We start from the raw sequence: 20657 nt of genomic DNA, 5'->3' as shown, positions 1-20657 counted from the left end.
TCTCTCCCTCACCCTACCCCCCACCCCCCAATGTCTCTTTCTTTCTCAGACTTTATTGAGGCTGAATAAGATCTTGGCCACATCTGTATTTCTCATCCCATCAATAAAATATTTTTCTTCCTTGAATAACTTTGGCTTGGGCAGAACTAGAGCATTTCTGTTAAAGGATAGAACTGCAATTCTGTACTGTCCGCTTTGTTTTGTAGGTGTTCCCATTTTGGGTATGTTCCCTTCTCTTCCCTGTTCAGAGCATGCAGGGCACACATCTGAGATGAGCTGTGAAAGATTCCTATACTGTGTTCCCCTACCTTTACCAAGAGGCTAAAAAATGGAATACATCTTGGAAGATGCATCGCAGTAAGAGTGCACAACCCCTTGAGAAACATGGAATTGTGTCAACAAGTTTCTGAAATGGAAATTTATTGTTGAGTGGAAACATATTTTGGTTTTGCACTATTGGATTTTCTACTCTGTAATTAAATAAGAGCAGCCTCACAGAAAGCTGAAGCATCTTAAAGAAATGATGCACTTTATAGAAGAAAAAACCTGTAGTCATTAAGATTTAATTTTTTTTCACTGATCCCCACTCTTTCTCTTTGACAGAATGGCATCAGTCATCCAACACTGTAGCAGCACTGATCTGCACGACTGAATGGTTTTGAAAAACATCTCATCTAGAAATCAGACCTTTTGCATAAAGGCTTTCAGATGACACTGCACCTTGCAGCTGTGTCTCCAGCAAGGACTGCTTCTGCACAGGAGTGAAGGTACTGCTCTTCCTCTTCCCTTCCAGGCCCCCTCTGTCTGTGTGTTCTCACGTGTCTTGGTCTAGTCCAGTCTATCACATCTCCTGGTTGCTTGAGGGCAAGGCAAGGTTTCAGTTCACTTCCTGATTGCCTCTACTCTGGAGTGAGGAGGTGGAGAAATTCGTAACTAAGGTCCTTTTCTTATATTTCAGTTCCTAGGAGTCCTCTTTTACCTTTCCAGAATGCCTTTTGATCTACCTGTGCCAGCGAAAGCATTTGTGAAATGTGATGACCCCTCACAATGTTCTTACTCCTTGCTGTCAGCTTTGAAAAAGACAGTGATGCTGATAAGTGATGTCTACTGTGATGTTGCTGGGGTACGAATAACGCTAGAGCTTAGGCTTTGGAGTGGGTTTCCAGTAGAGAAGGGCTTAAATAGTTACATTTCATTAACGTAATATTGACAAATCGTGGAGCCCCTGGTGGTCTAGTGGTAAGGGTGCGGCGCTATCACCGCTGAGACCCGGGTTCGATTCCCGGTCAGGGCCACTCCCGGGCAGGTGGGGCTCGTTAGCCCTTAAAGGCAACCCACCTACGTCCTAAGGACCTCACTGCCACCGTCCAAGCTCGCTTGGCCCCGGCAGATGAACCTTAGGATTAAAGGGTGGGCTCAGTTCCGCGCACACTGTGTCTCACCTAAAAAATCCAATGCGCAGGCTGGAAGGTGTAAAGACCTTCCCCGGATCTTCGCTCGCGAAGACTGGCCATTATTATGTATTATTGACAAATCATATAAAATAACAATGTACAATTAACAATAAAATGAGGAGATGTCATGTGTTCCTTTTGTAATAATTTTCATAGGGGAGACAAATGAAGTAAGAAGATAGAGTAAAGTTGTCCACTGTGGTAAGAAAGCAGTGAAACTTCCCAGAGTCTTTAAACTCTTGAATTAAACATATAATGTACATTGTACATCGTACTAAAAAAAAAGTGTAATTGCTGCACATTAGCTTTGGAGAGTGATGCAAATTGCACTATTGATGCCATCTTTGCATTTAGATTTGTAACTACTTCTTGTTCTGTCAAAACATAACTGCATTTTTACTCCTGCTTGTTTTATTAAACCAGTTTGAATTTAGGTGAGGAACTTAGCTTGTCTGGTGAGCTTGCATATTATTAGCAAACTTTGCTAGTAACATGGGAGTCATCTGCACTAAGTTTGATGTCTGAGTCCAAGTCTATTGCCCTCCATTTACAGGCAATAAAGTGAACAGGCAACTCTAGAAGGTGATGCTCTCATGGTAAGTTAGCTCAGATAAGGGAGATTAATTGCTCTTTTCAGGTGCTTTTTTTCAATTATCAGCCACAGAAAAGGAATAGGCAAGGCTTAAATCTTTCTTTGTTTCTTTATTTGTCTTTGTTAGGCACTTCAAGGAAAGAAGATAAACCCCTATTTTGTCATGGATCAATGGAACAGTTTTTGGGTCCTGTTAATTTTTGTAAGATAAGGTTAATTTGTATCGTTGCAGCTATTTGTGGTTATATGCTTGTTTTGCAAAAGAAGTTCAGGGAAGGGAAAGAAAATGAGAAAACCTTGAAGTGACCTAATGTAGTTTCCTGGTTTGTTTGGATATCACTCACAGTAATAGCCCTGTAAATATAGAAGAGGGTCCATGGGTCATCAAGATGCTCAGGGGCTGAAAGCTCCTGAACTACAGTGAGAGGATGAGGGAATCAGTGAAGAAATCAAAGGACAGGTATAGCATAGAGTAGTATATAACTACTTAAAGAACAGGGATAGAGAAGACAGAGCCAAAGTCTTCTTGGCATAGTCAAAAAATATAGCAAGGGATAAATGACCACACTGAAGGCTGGAGGGCTCAGCAGATGTGAGGAGAAGCCATGTGTCTGGGTGGGAGGATCCCTCTTTGCCTGTTGGAATGTTCAGGACTGAGCTAGACAAATCCATGGCAGAGCTGATCTGGGTATTGGGCGGGAGGCTGCTCTGAGTGACCACTGGAGGTGTCTCCCAACCACTGTCCTTAAAACTTTCTTCTCTTTACTCTAAGGAAACCAATCTCTTCCCGTGCAGTTATACCCTCAGAATCTGGAGCCTAACTCTGGTCTCTTCTTCCCAACCCTAATGTTCTTCTCACCCCGTGAACTCCTGAAGCATCTGTGCAGTATGGGGGTATGCTCCTGCTGTTCCTGGCTCATAGACCATTTGCAAAGTGCTCCTAATTTCACTGAATCATTCCACTTAGGGCATTGCCCTGTGACACTTGTGTTCCATCAATACCAATGAGGCACCTGAAATTAGATTTTCCATATGTAAGGTGGGTGTGCTTTAATGATTAACCTATTGTCTTTTCTGGGGAAAAATCAGAAATAAAAAGATGTTCTGAGGGTCCCAGCTTTCTCTAACTGGGAAGTGAGTTTATAGGATGGAGATAGCGAATGTTTTCTGATCTCTAAATGCAAACTGTGATTGCAGAATTTTAATTTCCTGTTGGGTACTGGAACTAGACAGTACAACTTTTACAAAATAAACTGCTTTGCAAGTCTCGTAATTTTGAAACAGTAACTACTGTCGTAGGGAAAAATTAGGGAAAAGAGAAATGCATGGAACTGGAAAGTGCTATTTTAGCATGGCTCTTCAGCATGAAAGAGCATCTTAAAATCTTCCATAGCTTGGTCATCTTGATACCAAGTCATCTTGATATTTCTTCTGTCTCATTAATCCCCTCCTATTTTAGATGATATAAGCAAATGCACTTCTTTTGAATGTTATCACTTTAATCCCTCTTCACCTTGAGTTCACTACAGGAAATGATATTTTTTTCTGTTGAAAAGATTGTGGAATGAGCACAGCTTTTTGCTAGTAGAAAAAATTTATTTGTTTATTTTGTTATATTAGTGCTATGATCTCTCTTGATTTCCAGGCTAAGCATAGTACAATGTATTTTTTTAAATACCAGTTTATTACAGCTTGAAGAATTAGAGAACTGAAAGAACTCTTGCGTCTTTTTCTTCAATGATCCATCAACCTCGTAGACTGTTCTGGTTCTTTGCCCTCAGAGAAGTTATTTTATATTTGGTTGATTTTAAACTGCATTTTTATTTTATTGATCTATCCAGTGACTATACAACTTGCAGACCCCTATCATTGTGCTGTGATACTGAGCATTACACTTTGTTTCCAGCAAATAAAGCCAGTAAAAATTTATGTACCTTAAAGGCAAATAGGAATCTTGCATTGTCCGTCTGCACTTAAAACACAAGAATAGTGAAAGTTTTCCTGTTCGATTCCTTTTTCTGAGCTTCATTAGTGCAGTCTCATGGTAATGTGTCTCTGTCACACATAGTTTCTTATTTCACTTCGTAATTATCCCCCTTGTATGAGGTGACTCAGAAAGAGACAAAAAGAAGCAAAGGTGGGACTTTTTAACCTTTTGAAATGCCTGGCAGGTTGTATAAGAGGATGATAAAGGAACCAGAGCCCTATATGACACCAGGGTGGAGGAGTGGTTGATAGGCTGGAGGACAGACTGGCAAAAATGGCAAAGTCCAGCACCTGGGGCAGGATAACTCAAATGCCAGTATAGGCTGGGGCAGCTTTGCAGAAGAGGTGTGTGGGTCCTCTTGTACAGCACAGCAGAGTCTCTGATGACCATGGAAGGAACCACAAAGCTGTTAAACAAGGGTCACAAGGCTTCATTTGGAGTCCTGTGCCTGTGAGTGCTCAAAACCAACTGGAGGTATGTTCCAGAGAGCTGTATAAGCTCCGTGCTTTAATGCAGCACCATGGATGTGAGTGATAGCTGCTGTGTGTGTAGAATGGCACCTGTTGGGATGCTCATAAACCACAGGAATCCTCAGTGGTCATTATAGGAGAGTAACAGAGCAGGCGAGAGAGCAAACTATGAAAATTGAGTAGAGAGGGTAAGTTCTAGTTGTTTTGGTGCATAAAGCAGATTTTTGTGAACAGCCTGACTCCTACAGCTGTAAGGGGTGATGCAGTCAGGAGACTTCCAGCCTGACTCCTACAGCTGTAAGGGGTGATGCAGTCAGGAGACTTCTTTTAAAAGAGAAGAGAATATTGCTATCAGGCTGTTGAGAGATCTGAGATTCAGATTGAGCTGGTTTCCCCCAGAGGTCTTGATTCTTCTCCATAAACTACAGATGGTGTGTAGGACAACAGTTTCTAAATGGGGTGTCACATCTATGTTTAAAAAGCTAGGCAAGATGAATCTGGGTCAGTTCTGGGCTGAGTTTTGTCAGTAATATTGCAATCAAGATTAAAGCTTCAGAGAGTTTACATTCACTTTTCACTCTGTTCTCTGCACCCTTTTGTCACAGTCTGACTCACCACTACACTTTTAAATGTCAGTTCTCAACTTGTTAAATCACATCTCTAACTCTTAAGTGAGGAAACTAATTTATTTTAAATAATTAAGCTTCAAATTTAGCCTTTTCTTCCTCCAAAAACTGGAATGCAGCAGACCAAGAAAGACTAGGTTGTACTGGTTGATTGTGGCAAGTGCATAGTCCATATGCGCTGAAGATATCAGAAGCAGTAGTAAAGGCTGTTTGTCAAACATGCAAGATGAGACCAGATTTGCATTGAAAATTAGCTGCAGATGTGGGGACAGCCACCTCAGCTGTGAGCTACACCAAAGGTTCGAGATCGCTGCTTCAGGAGCTGTATCCTCACCTGTCTGGCACACTCTGACAGAGCTGCAGTGAGGTCCTGTCTTGTTGCTGCTGATTTTGACTTTGCTATGGGATCATCTGTCCTGTCTCCCATAATGTGAACAGTCAGGTAGTGCCAATACCACAAGTGGTGAAAGGTTATCTTCCTGAAGGGCTCAAACCAGCAAACACAGAGCTGCTGCTCTGCCAGGAGATCATGGAAGATTTGGTACCTCTTCCAAGTGCATTTGTGCTGTGGCTGAGCTGCCTGCTGTCCTGGACACTGTCTGGGAGGCCGTTTGTCTCAACAGATCTCACATCTCCTCAGCATGAAGGGGCCATGTTTTTGGTGCACTAGGAGCTGTAATCACTACTGCAGGCCAGAGTTTGGCTGAAGGCAGAGCTAAACAAAGGCAGACCAGCATTCCAGGTGTGGCCTGACTGGACTGTCCTTTCTTCACTTAGTTCTCTTTTAGTGTCAGCAGGGTCCAGGTTTAAAAGAAATAGAGTAACACCCCAGGGTGCTTGTTTTTAGCTGTACCTGGACTTCGGCTGGCATTGGCTAGGCTGAAAGTTCCCATGATCTTCACTGAAGTCTTTTAGAGTTATTTGACTTTTTGTTTTTCAACACATCACACAGTTCTCATGTGTGATGTGTTGTCAGTGTCTACAAATCCCTAACTTTCATTAGAAAATGCTTAACTAGTACCAAACTGTGATGAAACTCTTGAAACTGTGACCCAGCTACATGTGTTGTCTGTCAAACTAGAAGATGATGACAGATCATTCATAAAATATATTCTGTTTCTCTCAATATTTAAAAATAAAATGCAGATTATTCTGCACTGAGCATCTGATACAGGAAACAACTTAAGTGCTGAAACATGTGTTGTTATTCTCAAAGCAACAAGTCTGTCCAGATCATCTGCCTTAAAGTATAAAGGATTGTACTTGGCATATGAACTGAGGGAAGCTTTTTTAGTTCTATTTTACAGGTCAGAACCAATGGAATAGGAAAACATGGCACAGTGTCTCTGTGACTCCTTGCTTCTCTATGCTGAGGACTGTGGCACAACCAGTAGAAGCAGAGCCATCAGGGTTGGTGGTATAACACACGTGTGCACTAGAAAGACTTGGAACAGAGCATCCTCCATGGAATGGGGATCTTCAGGGAGCACAGCCTGGTGAGTGCAAACAGTTGCATGTGTTGTCCTTGGGGCATACTGGCAAGAATGTTTTCTGAACAGATAAGGATGAAAAGCATGGTTGTCCTGATGTGGAGTGGCTTTTCTCACTCTTTTCCTATAGTATGTTTTTACTGGAAGGCTATATCCCGATGAAATGGGACAGGGAATGCTGGGGGCTGCCTAGGATGGAGAAACCCTCTGCTCCCACCAGTACATTGGGATTAGTGTTGTCTAGCCAGCATTCTGGTCTGGGACATGGCAGGTACAGAGAATTTGGATGAGATCTAAGTGAGGCTAAAATGGGTTCTTTATAGTTGGCCACACAGTGGCGTGTCCTGACTCATTGCATGAAGGTGTGCATTATGAACTTGGATAAGGTGCTTCTGCCTGTGACTTTTTGTAGGGAAGCCTTTGGGTCCTGCACTCCTGGTCAAGGAGCAGCATCGACTGATATGGGGCTTGATGTGGTGCAGTAGTGGCTTTCAGTAGCTTTTGTAAGACCGAGTTGAGAGAACAATTTTCCCCATCATGCAGGACTACAGCCTGGAGAACAGAAAAGACCTGTCAAACTCCATTTTTTATTACATATTCATAACTTGTTAGAGCAGGTCCCGCTCTGTCACAGAAATGACCTTTGTGTGTTATACATCTATTGTTCTTTGCTGCACAAAGTCAGTACTGCCAGATGCTATAGTCCCTAATGGAGCTGTAGCTGTAGCAGGTTTTGTTTCAGCCCCAAAAGTAAAGAAGGACCTGACTGTTAAGCATAAAAGGAAGTGTGTTTATGTAGCCTGAGTAGCCACAGAAAGACACTGTAGGATGTGTTCTGCCAGGAGGGGTTGTCACAAAGAAGTGGAAGATGGTTGAACACATTTCTGTTTATTGAGGAAAGCCTTGTGCAAATATCTCCCACATTTTAGCAAAATTTACAGCCTCCAAAATTGCTAGCTTTCTGGAGCCTCAGAGGCTTACAGTGCTAAAGTCACTGGAACAACTGCTAATGAGTTAATTACAGTGGATTCATTAGTTAAAATTGCAGCCAGAGACTTGAATGTTGCAGATAATTCTGCTGGCAAGTGGTTTACACTGCTGGGCAGATCTTTGCCTGATTTATGACATGGAGTTCTTGCCTGATTATCCCGGGAATTCAGTTCTGTTTCTGTCTTATTTTTAAAGATTATCTTTTGGTTCTGAAGAGACTTCATATGCGCTGTTAGCGTTGCTCTGTTTCTTTTAAATCTGGACCCTGCTGACACCAAAAGAGAACTGGGGAGAAGAAAGGACAACTTTGTTATGCTGTCTGTGAGGAATGGGACAGCCCAGTCAAGACACACCTGGAGTGCTGGTCTGCCTTTGTTTAGCTCTGCCTATAGCCAACTTCCAGCTTGCAGAAGTGATTACAGCTCCTAGTGCACCAAACCCTTGGCTCCTCCGTGCTGAAGAGATGTAACATCTGTTGGGCCAAACACCCTCTCAGCTATCCATCACCCAATAGATCTGAGGCATTGAGAGGCTTACAAAGAAAAATGAAGCTAGTTCATAGCCTCTGAGGGTCATTTAGTGCAAAATAACAAGGATTTTGTCAACAGAACAAAAATTTGTTGTGTAAATCAAGAGTTGAACTTTTTTTTTTCTTTTTCTGTGTGCACCTATTTGATACTTAAAATAGATATTTAGAAATGTTTTTTCTTGGCTTTTTTATAATATAATGGCCAGTCTTCGCGAGCGAAGATCCGGGGAAGGTCTTTCCACCTTCCAGCCTGCGCATTGGATTTTTTAGGTGAGACACAGTGTGCGCGGAACTGAGCCCACCCTTTAATCCTAAGGTTCATCTGCCGGGGCCAAGCGAGCTTGGACGGTGGCAGTGAGGTCCTTAGGACGTAGGTGGGTTGCCTTTAAGGGCTAACGAGCCCCACCTGCCCGGGAGTATATATAGTTACTGAAATTGTCCAGAAAATGTGTTTACTTAATTTACTTTCTTATAAGTAGGAAACATATGAAACCTCCTAAAACCAGCAAAAGCAATTCAGAGATCAGGTTTCAAGCTTACCTCAGATGTTTTTCCCCAGCAAAAATTGCAGCTGTGGGTATTGTGCCATTTGGAGATACTCTCAGGTTTCCCAGACTCTTCCAGTAAAGCCTCTAGCTCTTTCGCCAGGTTTTGTTTGAATACTTTTAGCTGACTTTTTGATTAAGCTCAATGAATATCTTCCTTCCACCTTGGCTCAGCAAGAATAGCATCTCAATTTCTCTCCTGTCCAGATAGGTGGACCTTTGACCTGAGGGTTTAATCATTATTCAGGGTCTTGCAGCTTTTTCATTAGGAAAAGGAATTGATACAGAGTCTGCTTTTCCTCTACTACAAATCTGTTATTTCAAACACCTACCAAATCCCATTTCTCTGAATAGAGTAGGAGTCTAGTTTTGGTCCTAGTTCCACACTTCTTTCCAGCCTGCACTAAATATATAAAAGTTTCTCTCATACTATACTTGAGATTCCACTAACAAAATTTTTGTCAGATCCATTTTTGTGGGCTTTCCTTGCTTCTCTCCCGTGTGTGTGTGTGCACAGGGCACGTCTGCATCCAGCACCACTGAGTTGCTTGTAGCATTCAATCCCTGAGCAAACCTGCCTGTCTCATCTTGCTTCTGACAGCTTCAGTTAGTCGTGTCTCAGTGTAAGTCTGTTATTCATGTGCTGAGCTGTTAAAATTCTTCTTACCTTTGACACTTTGCTGCTGCTTAGAGAAATACCTCAGGTAGTGGTGAATCGGGAAGAAGTAAACACTTGTCTGCAGAAGCCATTGAATTGTCCCAGTCCCAACGAATCACGTGTTCCTTGTGTGTTTAGTTATGCTGCTTCTACAATAGCTCTTTTATTCTGATTTCTGTAGCAGGCTTCAGAAAGCCATGTGATACCTGCTTGAAGTGCTTGAAGTGTTTCAATCCCAAAGCTAAACTAAAAAGACTTGTAAAGATAAACTAAATAGACTCGTGAAATTGTTCTATAAATTGTTTGTCTCTTAAACGTGTGCAAAAAAAAGGTCAACATTTAACAGCTATAGTCTCTGCACAGTGACAAGGGCTAGAGAATGGCTTCCACATATGGCTTCCACACATGGCTTCCATCTGAATAGTTTGCTTTTGTAAAAGTTTGCCAGTGTTATCTGAAAATGACAAAATATTAGGTAGATTAGATACAAGAATAAAAGAAATCCCTTGGCATAATGTTCCAGAATATTTGAAAAAGTTCTCCTCCCCCAGCCAGCTTTCTGATGCTGCTTTCACACTCCTAGATTGATGGGTGAGTAGTTTCCAACTTCTACAAATTAGGAAGCAAGAACTTTCTCCCTCTCCTACACACTGTGTTTTTGAACATGAATATTGTTGTGGTGAGTAGTGACCAACAGTGATGAGATGAACCTCATCCTGAACATAGGAAAACCTTATGCAGCCTGATAGAAAGTTTCTCCTTCAGTCTGGGTTTTCATGTGTTTTTTCCCATTTATGAACAGTTTTTCCTACTAAATGCCTTCCTGAAATTAATCAAGTTTTCACCAGGGAATGAGAATAAAAAATGTTTTACAAATGCATTATCAAAAAAGGAGGGCTAAGGAGAATCTCCGCCAATTATTGGATGGGGGGGTAAACATAGCGACAAAGTATGAGGAAAAAGCTGAGATACTTAATGCCTTCTTTGCCTCAGTAATTGTCAGTAAGACCAGCTGCTCTCCAGGTGCCCAGCACCCTGAACTGGAAGACAGGGACTGCCTACACAACTTAGACTCATAAAAGTCTGTCGGGTTGGATGTGAATGGGCCGCAGGGGTACTGAGGGAGCTGGCAGAAATGCTCACCAAGCCACCTTCCATCATTTACCAGCAGTCTTGGCTAACTAGAGTTGACTGGAGGTCAGCAGATGTGACTCCCATCTACAAGAAGGGCTGTGAGGAGAATTTAGGGAACTATGAGCCTGTCATCCTGAGCTCTGTGCAGGAAAAGGTCATGGAGCAGCTCATCTTGAATGCTATGACATGGCACATACAGGATGCCTGGGGGATCAGGCCCAGTCCGTATGGGTTTAGGAAAGGCAGGTCCTGCTTGACCAACCTGATCTCCTTCTATGACAGGGTAATCCTCTTAATGGATGAGGGAAAGGCTGTGGATATTGTCTACATGGAGTTTAGTACATCTCCCACAGCATTCTCCTGGAGAAACTGACTGATCATGGCTTGGATGAGTCTACTCTTCTCTGGGTAAAAAACTGGCTGGATGGCTGGGCCCAGAGAGTGGTGGAGAATGGAGTTACAGCCAACCTGCATCCAGTCACAAGTGGTGTTCCCCAGGGCTCAGCCTTGGGGCAAGTCCTATTTAATATCTTTATTGATGATATGGAAGTGCTGAGTGCACCCTCAGCCGGTTTGCAGATGACCCCAAGTTTTGTATTCTCTTTTGGCACACGAGACCTGATGGGTTGTGCCCAAGTGCTGGGCACAGTCAGGGTGTCACTAGGCTGAGGGAGATGAACCCTCCGTGACCACTCAGCACTCACCAGATACATCTGGAGTTCTGGGTCCAGATGACCCCAAGTTAGGCGAGAGTGTTGATCTGCTGGAGGGTAGGAAGGCTCTGCAGAGGGATATGGACAGGATGTGTATTACGTTCAACAAAGTGAAGTGCTGCATCCTGCGCTTGGGTCACAACAACCCCAGGCAGTGCTGCAGGCTGGGGGTAGAGTGGCTCAAGAGCTGCTCAGCAGAAAAGGACCTTGGGGTGTTGGTTGACAGCAGCTGAACATGAGCCAGCGTGTGCACAGGTGGCCAAGAAGACCAATGGCATCTTGGCTTGTGTCAGAAGTAGTGTGGCCAGCAGGACTAGGGCAGTGATTTTCTCCCTGGTGAGGCTGCACATTGAGTCCTGTGTTCAGTGTTGGACCTCTCCCTAAAAACATTGAGGTGCTGGAACATGACCAGAGAAGGGGAACAGAGCTCGTGAAGGGTCTGGAGCACAAATCCTGTGAAGAGCGGCTGAGAGAGCTGAGATTTTTTTAGCTTGGAGTAAAGGAGGCTCAGTGAAGACTTTATTGTTCTCTACACACATCTGAAAGGTTATAGGGAGGAAATGTTGTTCTCTTCTCCCAAGTGAAAAGCAGTAGGACAAGAAGAAACAACTTCAAGTTGTACCAGGGCAGGTTTAGATTTGATATGAAAGATTTCTTCACAGAAGAGCTTGTCAGATATTCGAACAAGCTTTCCAGGGAAGTGGTGGGGTCACCATCCCTGGAGGTATTTAAAAGATGTGTAAATCTGTCACTTAGGGACAGGGTTTAGTGGTGGACTTGGCAGGGGAAACTAACAGTTTGACTCAATGATTTTAGAGGTATTTTCCTACCTAAATGATTCTATGATTCTGTGGCAAGTTTCGTATTCTCTTTTGGCACACGAGACCTGATGGGTTGTGCCCATGTGCTGGGCACAGGCAGGGTGTCACCAGGCTGAGGGAGATGAACCCTCCCTGTCCACTCAGCACTTGCAAGATATATCTGGAGTTCTGGGTCCTGTGCTGGGCTTCCCAGCACAAAAGAGAGACATGAATGGACTGGAGCAAGTCCAGTGAAAGGCTACAAGAAGATTAAGGGACTGGAGGCTTTGTTATATAAGGAGAGATGGAGAAAGTTGGGAATGTGTAGCCTGAGGCTGAGAAGAGTCAGGGGATCTTGCTTATTTGCGTTTATTTGCATAAATACCTGACTGGGTTGAGATGGATGAGATAAAAGATGACAGAGCCAGGCTCTAGTGCTGGTGACAGACCAAGATGAAACAGGCACAGTTTGAAATATAGGAAGTTCCACTTAAACATTTACTCAAAGGCTGATCAAACACTGGCACAAGTTGCCCAGAGGGGTTGTGAAATCTCCCACCTTGGACCAGATGTTCTCCTATGCTACCTTACTGCCTCAGCTGGTATAGTAAACTCTGGTCTGTTTTCTTTCTTTTGCAAAAATGATACTGCAACCCAAGTGTATATACCCACGAGGGTTCACCTGCTGTTGATGTTTGTGACATTTTGTAATTCAGTCCAGCAGCTGCAATACTCACACTCATGTTGAACTGACAAGATTGAAAGGTATCTGCTTACTGAAAAGGTCATTTTTGATATCTTTTCACTTATGCCGTAAAAATAAAGCCAATCCCTAACTAGGATGTCTTAGTTTCAGCTTTGTGTATGTCTTTGTGGTTTGGTTTTTTTCCCCTTTTTCCTGTCTGTGTGTTTTTCTGTCAAAAGCCAGTTCATGAACTCCAGAGAAATGTACACCATTGGTTTGGCTGAACTGTTCTAATTTCTCATTTTAGAAAAACAGTAGGGCTGTCTGCCACTGTCCCATTACCAATGTATTACACTGTCCTGACACTTATGAAACAAAATCCATTTTCACATTTGCTGATAATTCTTCCACAGCCACTGCTGCTATTTGCTTGATAAACCCCAATAAATTAGCAGGTTGGCAACTGCTATGTCACCTACATGCAGTTGATCAGTAGTGCTGTTATTCAGTGCTTTCGTAGAAGCAGCAAGGACACTTCCTTGTTGTTTGTCACAGGAACCACAGTCCCCAATGTTTTGTTACCATAGCTGTGGCTGCCTCTCCGCAGTCAGTGATGCACTGTTCATCATCAGCTCCATCCCAGAGTTGCACTCACTAATTCAACTGCTGATTCAACTCCACTATTATCACAAACATTATTTTTTGTGATAATATTATGAGGCAGCATCTATAGCAGGGGCTATAAAAGTGTTAAGATGAGGAAAAGGAAGCTGATTTATTGGCTTGAACTCGGGACTGTGCAACAGGACTACAAAACAAGCCTGTGCTTGTCCATCTTGGATTCATATTAGGGCTGGCTGGCATCTTCCTGTGTCAGGTTTGTAATGTAAGGTGAGTACTGGGGCTTGTTCCCAATCTCCAGTCTTCCCTTCCCATAAAAGCAAGGTGGAAGTGTGCAGCCCAAAGTGTCACAGTCTTGTCCAGGGCATGTTATACATCTTCCAGCCAACACATAGGTGATACCTGGTTGGTGGCCTCACACACCTCACACCTGCAACTGAGGGCAGCAAGTAGCAGCTACCTGTCATGGCCTGTACAGATTTCTTTGCAAGGTGAAGCTCTGTGCTTTGCACCCTAGAGCAGGGAGAGGGCTTAACATTTGCAGTTGGGCTCACTTGTCCTGGCATAACAAAAGTTCAGTGTGCAGCTTCTAGTCCTAACATAATGTTCAGGCATTTCAAACCTGCCACTGGGAAAGGCTGCATGCCTACATCTCCCTACTCAATCTCCAGAAGGACACAGCACTTATGGAAGTTGGACTGCATGGAAACGGTTGGCCTTCCGCTTCCAGCAACCTATTTTAGCAGATTGTTCAGTAAATAATCACTGGGAGCATAAAAGACTACCACAATGCTATCTGAGAAGATTTCTGAAGGTGAAAATGCTGCCAATGGAAATAAAGTGAACTTCAGCTATGTAGAACTGAATCTGCAACAGGGGATTTTTCCTACAGAGAATTATTTTTTCCTTCAGTCTGGTAGCCTGAAATATTACAGATTTCATTTGGGGGAAACATTCATTAAGCAGTTGTAGCTGGATATCTATTAGGTGGTTGGTGAAACAAAGTTTATTAACTGATCTATATCCAGAAATGTTATTAAAATCCAAGAATTTTATGTAATATTGTGTTGCTCAGATACCAGATATTACTAGGCCCAAACATTTTAATACAGGACAGATCTCCAAAAGTCATGGTTATTTTTAAAGTGGAAATTGCCATAAGCACTGCTATGAAAATAATGTGAAAATAGCTATGAAAATAATGTGATTTTTGGTTAGGAAAAAAAAATTAATCCAACTTCTGTCATCTCAGGAATTAGATATTTCCCAAAACTTTTTTTTTTTTTTACTATTTTCAATCTTCTTATGCTAACTTCCTATTGTATAGTGAATTATTAGCTTGAGGATATAAGAAGAAACTGGTAATATCACCCGTGCTGCTGCTGTAAATCAAATGTTCAAGAGGAACAGCCAATAACCCACGGAAGTGCAGAAGGACGAGGAAATTTGATGGAATATTGCTTTGCACTTTTTGTGACCACCAGCTCCTGTACAAAGCTGAGTACTGAATATTAGTCAACTGTCCTTTGTGAAAGTTACTTAAAAGAAATTGTAGGAAGTACAGAATCAAGCATCAACATTTACAATTTTAAAAACTGCTAGTAAAGTGAATATTAATGTATCTCTCTGCTGGATCAGAGCCTGGACTTGCAAATAGGTCCATTCAGCTGTTTGCATGAATCCAGCTATGGATCTGGGTTCAAGGATTTCTTATGAAGCCTCCATTAGACCTAAGAAGGGCTTTGAAAACTTATTTTTAGACAGTAAAGGACAGAAGGGATCAGCAGAATGATGGAGTCTGACCTCCTGCATAATCCTGCACCTCCTCCACAGCAGGACATGAGCTGCTTTTTGTAATGAGATGAAGTGAAGCCAAAATTTGGAGCACTGGTTGCTGTGTCTGTTTGAGTTGCTGTGTTGTGCATATGCCTCCCTGGATTGAGAAAATGACCCTGCAAAACTCAGAAGTAGCTGGACACATTAAATTTCTCTCCTAGGACAGTATAATAAACATTTCTAAGCCTGACACACTGTGTGTGACACAGGAAAAAACCCACATTTAGTTTTATTGTAGATGTCACCGCTGTGTCTCAGAACAGTTGCTGTGGGTGAAGGGGGATCTTTGGCTGGGGACTGTCCCAACACAGCAGGTATTGAGAAGCCTGTAGCCTAAAGGCAGGCAGAGGCACAGTGTTGAGATCCACAAACTAACTTTCATCTGGATCAGACACTGGAAGTAATAAAATACTGCTAAAGCACTGAACTGAGCTGCTGCTATTTGATATCACTGCTAAGTGTGAAGGAGCACTAAAACATTTCAGGAACTGGTTTAGAGACAGAAATCCGTATATACAGCATGTTGTTAAGGGTGAAAGAAGAAACTAAAATGATTTCCCCTTTTGTCACAACTTAGTCCCAAATCTACACTTAATAAAATGTCCTTAATGAGACATCAGGTTCCAGAAGGACCTGAACTGCAGCCAAAGAGAGATCCTAGGAAGATTTGGAAATCATTCTAGAGGGAGTGACTGAAATTTGCTGAGGAAAGGAAATCAATCCAGACTGGCACTTACAGGGAGATGAACAGAGCTCCTCTATGGGAACATCACTAAGAATCCAAAATACCAGAGAGAAAGACAAATTTTCCATCTCTAGAAAGGAGATGGTTCTTACAAATTACATACATGTGCACATATCTAGTTCTTACAAATTACGTACATGTGCACATATCTAGTGTGAAACAACAATGACAGCTTCTTAACTGCACTGTGTTAAGAGAAGACCCTACAGCTGGGGCAATCAACAGAGGTGGACATGCCTTAAGGAGGAATTCATTGTGTTCCCTCCAGATTTCAGGATGATGGCCGCTGGGTTAGCCACTGGCAGCAGCATGTCTGAGATGGCTCAGCGCTGGGACTGGTGGACACTCACACATTCACAGGAAGAAAAAGAAGGAGACTGCTGCTCCCTGATGCTGCCAGAGTACAGGAGTGGGTGTAGCTGCAGCAGCAGAGTCAGAGTCATGCTTGGCAGCTTCTCTCCTGAGGTGTCAGGGAAGAGCCTGTGCTTCCAGATATGCTGAGAAAAGGGCAGAATCTACAGATAATTGGTTAAATGCTTCTGTAGTCTATTTCTCAGCAAAGAAAAAAAATGGACTTCTTGCCTCTGTAGATTTTACAAATTCATTATTTTGTGGCTCATTCGTATTCATTCATATTCTATTATTGTACAGTATGTATTATTGTAGTCCTAGTGGGGACAGTTTTCTTGCTATCATGCATTACACAACCGTAGAATAAGGGGAAAAGCAACATATGAAAGAATTATAATGAACCAATTCATGCAAATTTTGTTTTTGCACTAAAACTGAAGCAACTTCTGTGTTCCAGTCAATTCTATTAAAAACATTTCCAAAGCCACCTTATGCAACTAAACTCAAAATCAGCATTTGACTTCTGATTTCTTGAGAAGGCAGTTTCCTTCAGCACTATGGGGAAAGAAAGGATCTGCCTGACTCCTGTGCTACTTTCAACCGTGACTGTGATACTTTGCTTCTCTTCTTCTCTCTGTGATTGATTGTTTCTTCAGCATGCCCTTCAGATAAGTCATTTTTCCTTTGTTCTCCTCTTCCATTCCCTGCTAATTTCCCAAGCGATGTCCTGGAACTTCTTCCTCTATCCCTTTGTTTTTCCATTCAAAATGTACTAATTACTAAGGTGGTAGTTCAGCAATGATCCTTACCCTGAGAACTTGTAAATGTCCCTGCTGCTGTCTTGTCTCCTTCTTTCTAAGATAATACTTTTCCCCATCTCCGATTCTCATCAGTGGATGTCAAGTTCAAGACAGTTCACTTATTTGTGTACTACTTTCTTAAATGATTGTTGTGAACACCACCACCGTACCACCAGTTTTCTGTCGAAGCAGAAAACTGATCCAGAGCCCATTCCCATCGCTCTTAAATTTGTATGCAAGGCTGCCAACAAAAAAAATCATTAAGCTGACCTCCATGTATTGGATCTAGAGTTTGTTACATCTCTCTACATTTCCCCAGTTGCATCTTAAATTCTTCCAAAGCAACAGACAAATTTGGAAGGACCATAGTTTTAATAGTCAGTGTTCTTCCAAGATCCATTTTCAGGTGGAGTGAATTTAAATTACTGGAGGAGAACCTAGTAAATATTCTGTAGCAACTTTTTACTTAATGGTGTCTCCAGTTTTACACCTTTTCTTTTAAAGTTGTACTGCTAATTAAGAAATAGTGATTGTGCAAATTATTTAAGTAACTGAGTTAGTGAACTGAGATTACAGTTAATGAGGTTAAAAATGCTGGTTCCTGCATACAGTATTTAATCCTAAGAGTAGTCATTTTGAGTTCATTATTGCCTGTACCAGTCCCTTCAGTTAGATTTTATGCACATATTTTGGCTTGAAATTACGTGCACTTTACTCACAAAGTCTTATTCTAAGTGATGAAAAGTGTTGAGGTGTTTCTGTAACTTTCAGTTAGGTTTTGAATTATAGCAACACTTGAACAGGGGAATTTTTCATTGGCTAAACTGTCATTGAAAACACACTTTTACCATCAATGTGATGGTTAAGAAGACGTTATACTGTTGACCTGGTGTCAGCTCTTGTGGATTGAGGCTTTTTTTTTTTGATAGAAGTTTTGAGAGGATGGAATATAAATCCATTTTAAAGATGAAATTGGTGGATCAGCTATGGCCTTCCAACTGTGATTTCCTGTACTTGGACTGCTTTTAAAATCTTGTTATTTCAAATAATCTAAATTGGAATTCACTCAATAGCTTTTTTTAAAGAGTAAATGAAGGGCCAAGTCAGAGAGGAGAGACTTAAGGAAGTCATGTCAGTCATCCATCCTGTAAAACATTTTCCACAGAAGCAACTCCAAGGTATGGAGCAATGCAGACAGCAGGGAAAACCCCCCTTACCTCTGGGATGGCAGTGTCAAAGCCTGGAGCATGATTCCACAACCCTCCTAGTAGTTTGGCCCTCTGCACTCACGGCCACGTCTCTGGTCTGAAAGAGATATTTGAGAAGCCTTTTCTGTCACAGGACTTTTTGAGAATAAGCTGGAAGAAGGCTTCCCATGGCAGAGGCTTCTCACAGCTGCTTGGGAATGGGATTGGTTCCTTCTTGGGACACTCTGCAGTAGGTGTTGCAGCTTGTTGCTTGTGCCGATCCCCACACAAGATCCTGGTGCTGACTTGTGGACTGATTTCTTGGCCTCAGGCCTGATGGCTTATGACTTACTTGGGATTGTTCAGCCTGGAGAGTCTGGGGAGATGTTATAGCAGCCTTCCAGTACCTGAAGGGAACTTAGAAGAAAAGAGGGAGAGAAACTTTTTAAATGGGTATGTACTGAAAGGACAAGGGGAAATGGTTTTAAGCTGAAGTAGAGTTGATGTAGATTAGACATAAGGAAGAAGGGTTTTTTTAAAATGAGAGTGGCAAACACTGAAACAGGTTATGCAGAGATGCTCCATCCATAGAAATGTTCGAGATCGGGTTGTGTGGGGCTGTGAAAAACTTGATCTAGTTGAAGATGTCTCTGCTTATTGCAGGGGGGTTTGGACTAGATGATTCCACCTCAAACTATTCAATAACTCTTTGATTATGGACTTGCCTGTTCTGGGATCTCACCTCACACAGGATGGTAAGACTGAGCTCTTGCTGTTGATACCATTGCCTTTGCCAGCTTTGTCACCATGCTTGGCTCTCAGCTCCCTTTTCCTCACAGAACAGCTCACTCATGCTGCTTCCTGAAATACAGGACCCAAGAGCATCATAGCACATCCAGATAGGATGCAATTATGGAAGCACTCACCTCCAAATTCCTATGTGTGAGGCTGACAAATACCAGAATTTGTATCCTCTGAGGGCAGCTCACTGATATTGCTGTTTTCAAGTCTGAAGAGTAGAGGAGGAAAGTTAGAGACCCTGTCCTTTGAAAAACATTGCGAAACCCAAAGAAAAAAATTACTTCTGGCTTGCTCAGGTATTCCTTGGGTTTTGCTTGGTGGCTTCCCTTAGTGGCTGGTCTGTCAGTGACTTTTCAAAACTGCATTTGGAAGTTTTTGTCACAGGAAAAAAAACTCTAAATAGCTTAAAAACTCTAAATCAAACTCTAAATAGCTTAAAAAAATGTACAAAAATAAAATGTATAGGCTCAACTCAGGAAATCGTGGAGATCCCAGTGGTAGAAGAGGAACAGACAATTCTGCACTTGTGTGGCTTCTTAAGTGCTTTCCTTGTTCAGCCATCATGGACCATTCATCATGAACCATCCAATGTTGGAAGCAGACTGCTAAGCTTTGATCTCACTGAATTAATGTGTTCTAATGCCATTATCATGCACTATTCTTTGATGTAGGTAATATTCTGGGATGCTAGAATAAAAGCCTTCTACTTGTGAATTCTGGTGCCACTGACACAGGGCTCAGGAGCTGTTGCCTTTGCAAGACTTATGGCTTTGTTTCTCTTAAGTGATTTGATGCCACTTAAATACTTAGTTGCTGAGACCAACACAGAGATGCTGTTGACTCTTTCCTCACCTGAGTTTTTGCAAGAAGTCAGCAGTGCCTGACAAATTCTCCTGGGGAACAGCAGGGGATTAGATGAATATGTATTTACTTGCTTGTCCAGGCATGCAGGCACCATGTAAAAGGTTGTTACCTAGTTGATCATGAGATGTTTGGAAGATAATGTGGCCCACTTCTATTACGCACCCTCCCAGGAAACCTGTAACTTCTGGTCACAAGAGCTCTGTGTTTATTCCTTTCCTCCACGAAAGGAATATGTGAAGAGAGACTGGGGAGTAGGGGGGGTCAGAAAGTAAAGATGTTTCTTTTTTACCCTTCTTTTTATCTTATAAGAGTATATGAAGACGACATACACTGTCAAAAACAGTTAAATTTCAAGTGTAGCACTGAAGTGCCATGAGTGTCAACAGAAAACTGAGTGTCAAGTACCAGTGAAGTATGTTGTAAGGTTCAGTCATCATGGATGTCATGGGTCACGTTCTGTATGCCTCAGCAACACTCCCCAATTACTGCAGAAGTGATTGGTTCCCTCTCTTGCATTTTTAAACTATTTTTTATATTCTAGAAATGGTTCATGTGAGATACTGCCATGGTTCAGTGCCTTAAATAGTAGCCATATGAAAGGACATGCAAAGATTGAATCCTGGCTGAGAGATAAAGTCACAATCCATCAAATCAGAAATGTGCTGGCAAAAAATCTTGTTTACTTCGTGTATGTGATAAGTTGCTTAATAATAATATAAGAGAATGAAAATAGTGCCAAAGATGTACCCTGGTGTTGTTTTGGCTGAGAGATATGACTC

General features: G+C 42.2%; 1 long non-coding RNA gene across 19 annotated transcripts in view; it reads left to right on the top strand.

Annotated features, from left to right (window-relative positions):
* LOC126648896 (uncharacterized) overlaps positions 1 to 20657 on the top strand; it is a 286520-nt gene that overhangs the window by 38102 nt on the left and 227761 nt on the right. For 15 of the 19 annotated variants that reach the window (XR_007630905.1, XR_007630916.1, XR_007630908.1 and 12 more), the window contains exons 2-3: positions 604 to 767; positions 6424 to 6625. This is a non-coding gene — a long non-coding RNA (uncharacterized LOC126648896). The remainder of the gene's footprint in view (positions 1 to 603; positions 768 to 6423; positions 6626 to 20657) is intronic. The other 4 variants (XR_007630907.1, XR_007630921.1, XR_007630923.1 and 1 more) reach the window with 2 other exon arrangements.

Source organism: Myiozetetes cayanensis, unplaced genomic scaffold (genome assembly GCF_022539395.1).
Source record: "Myiozetetes cayanensis isolate MyiCay16 unplaced genomic scaffold, myiCay2020 scf5-8, whole genome shotgun sequence".
In the NCBI taxonomy this organism is placed as follows: domain Eukaryota; kingdom Metazoa; phylum Chordata; class Aves; order Passeriformes; family Tyrannidae; genus Myiozetetes; species Myiozetetes cayanensis.
Note: the sequence above shows the minus strand (reverse complement) of the source record. Positions and strands in the feature narration are given on the sequence as shown.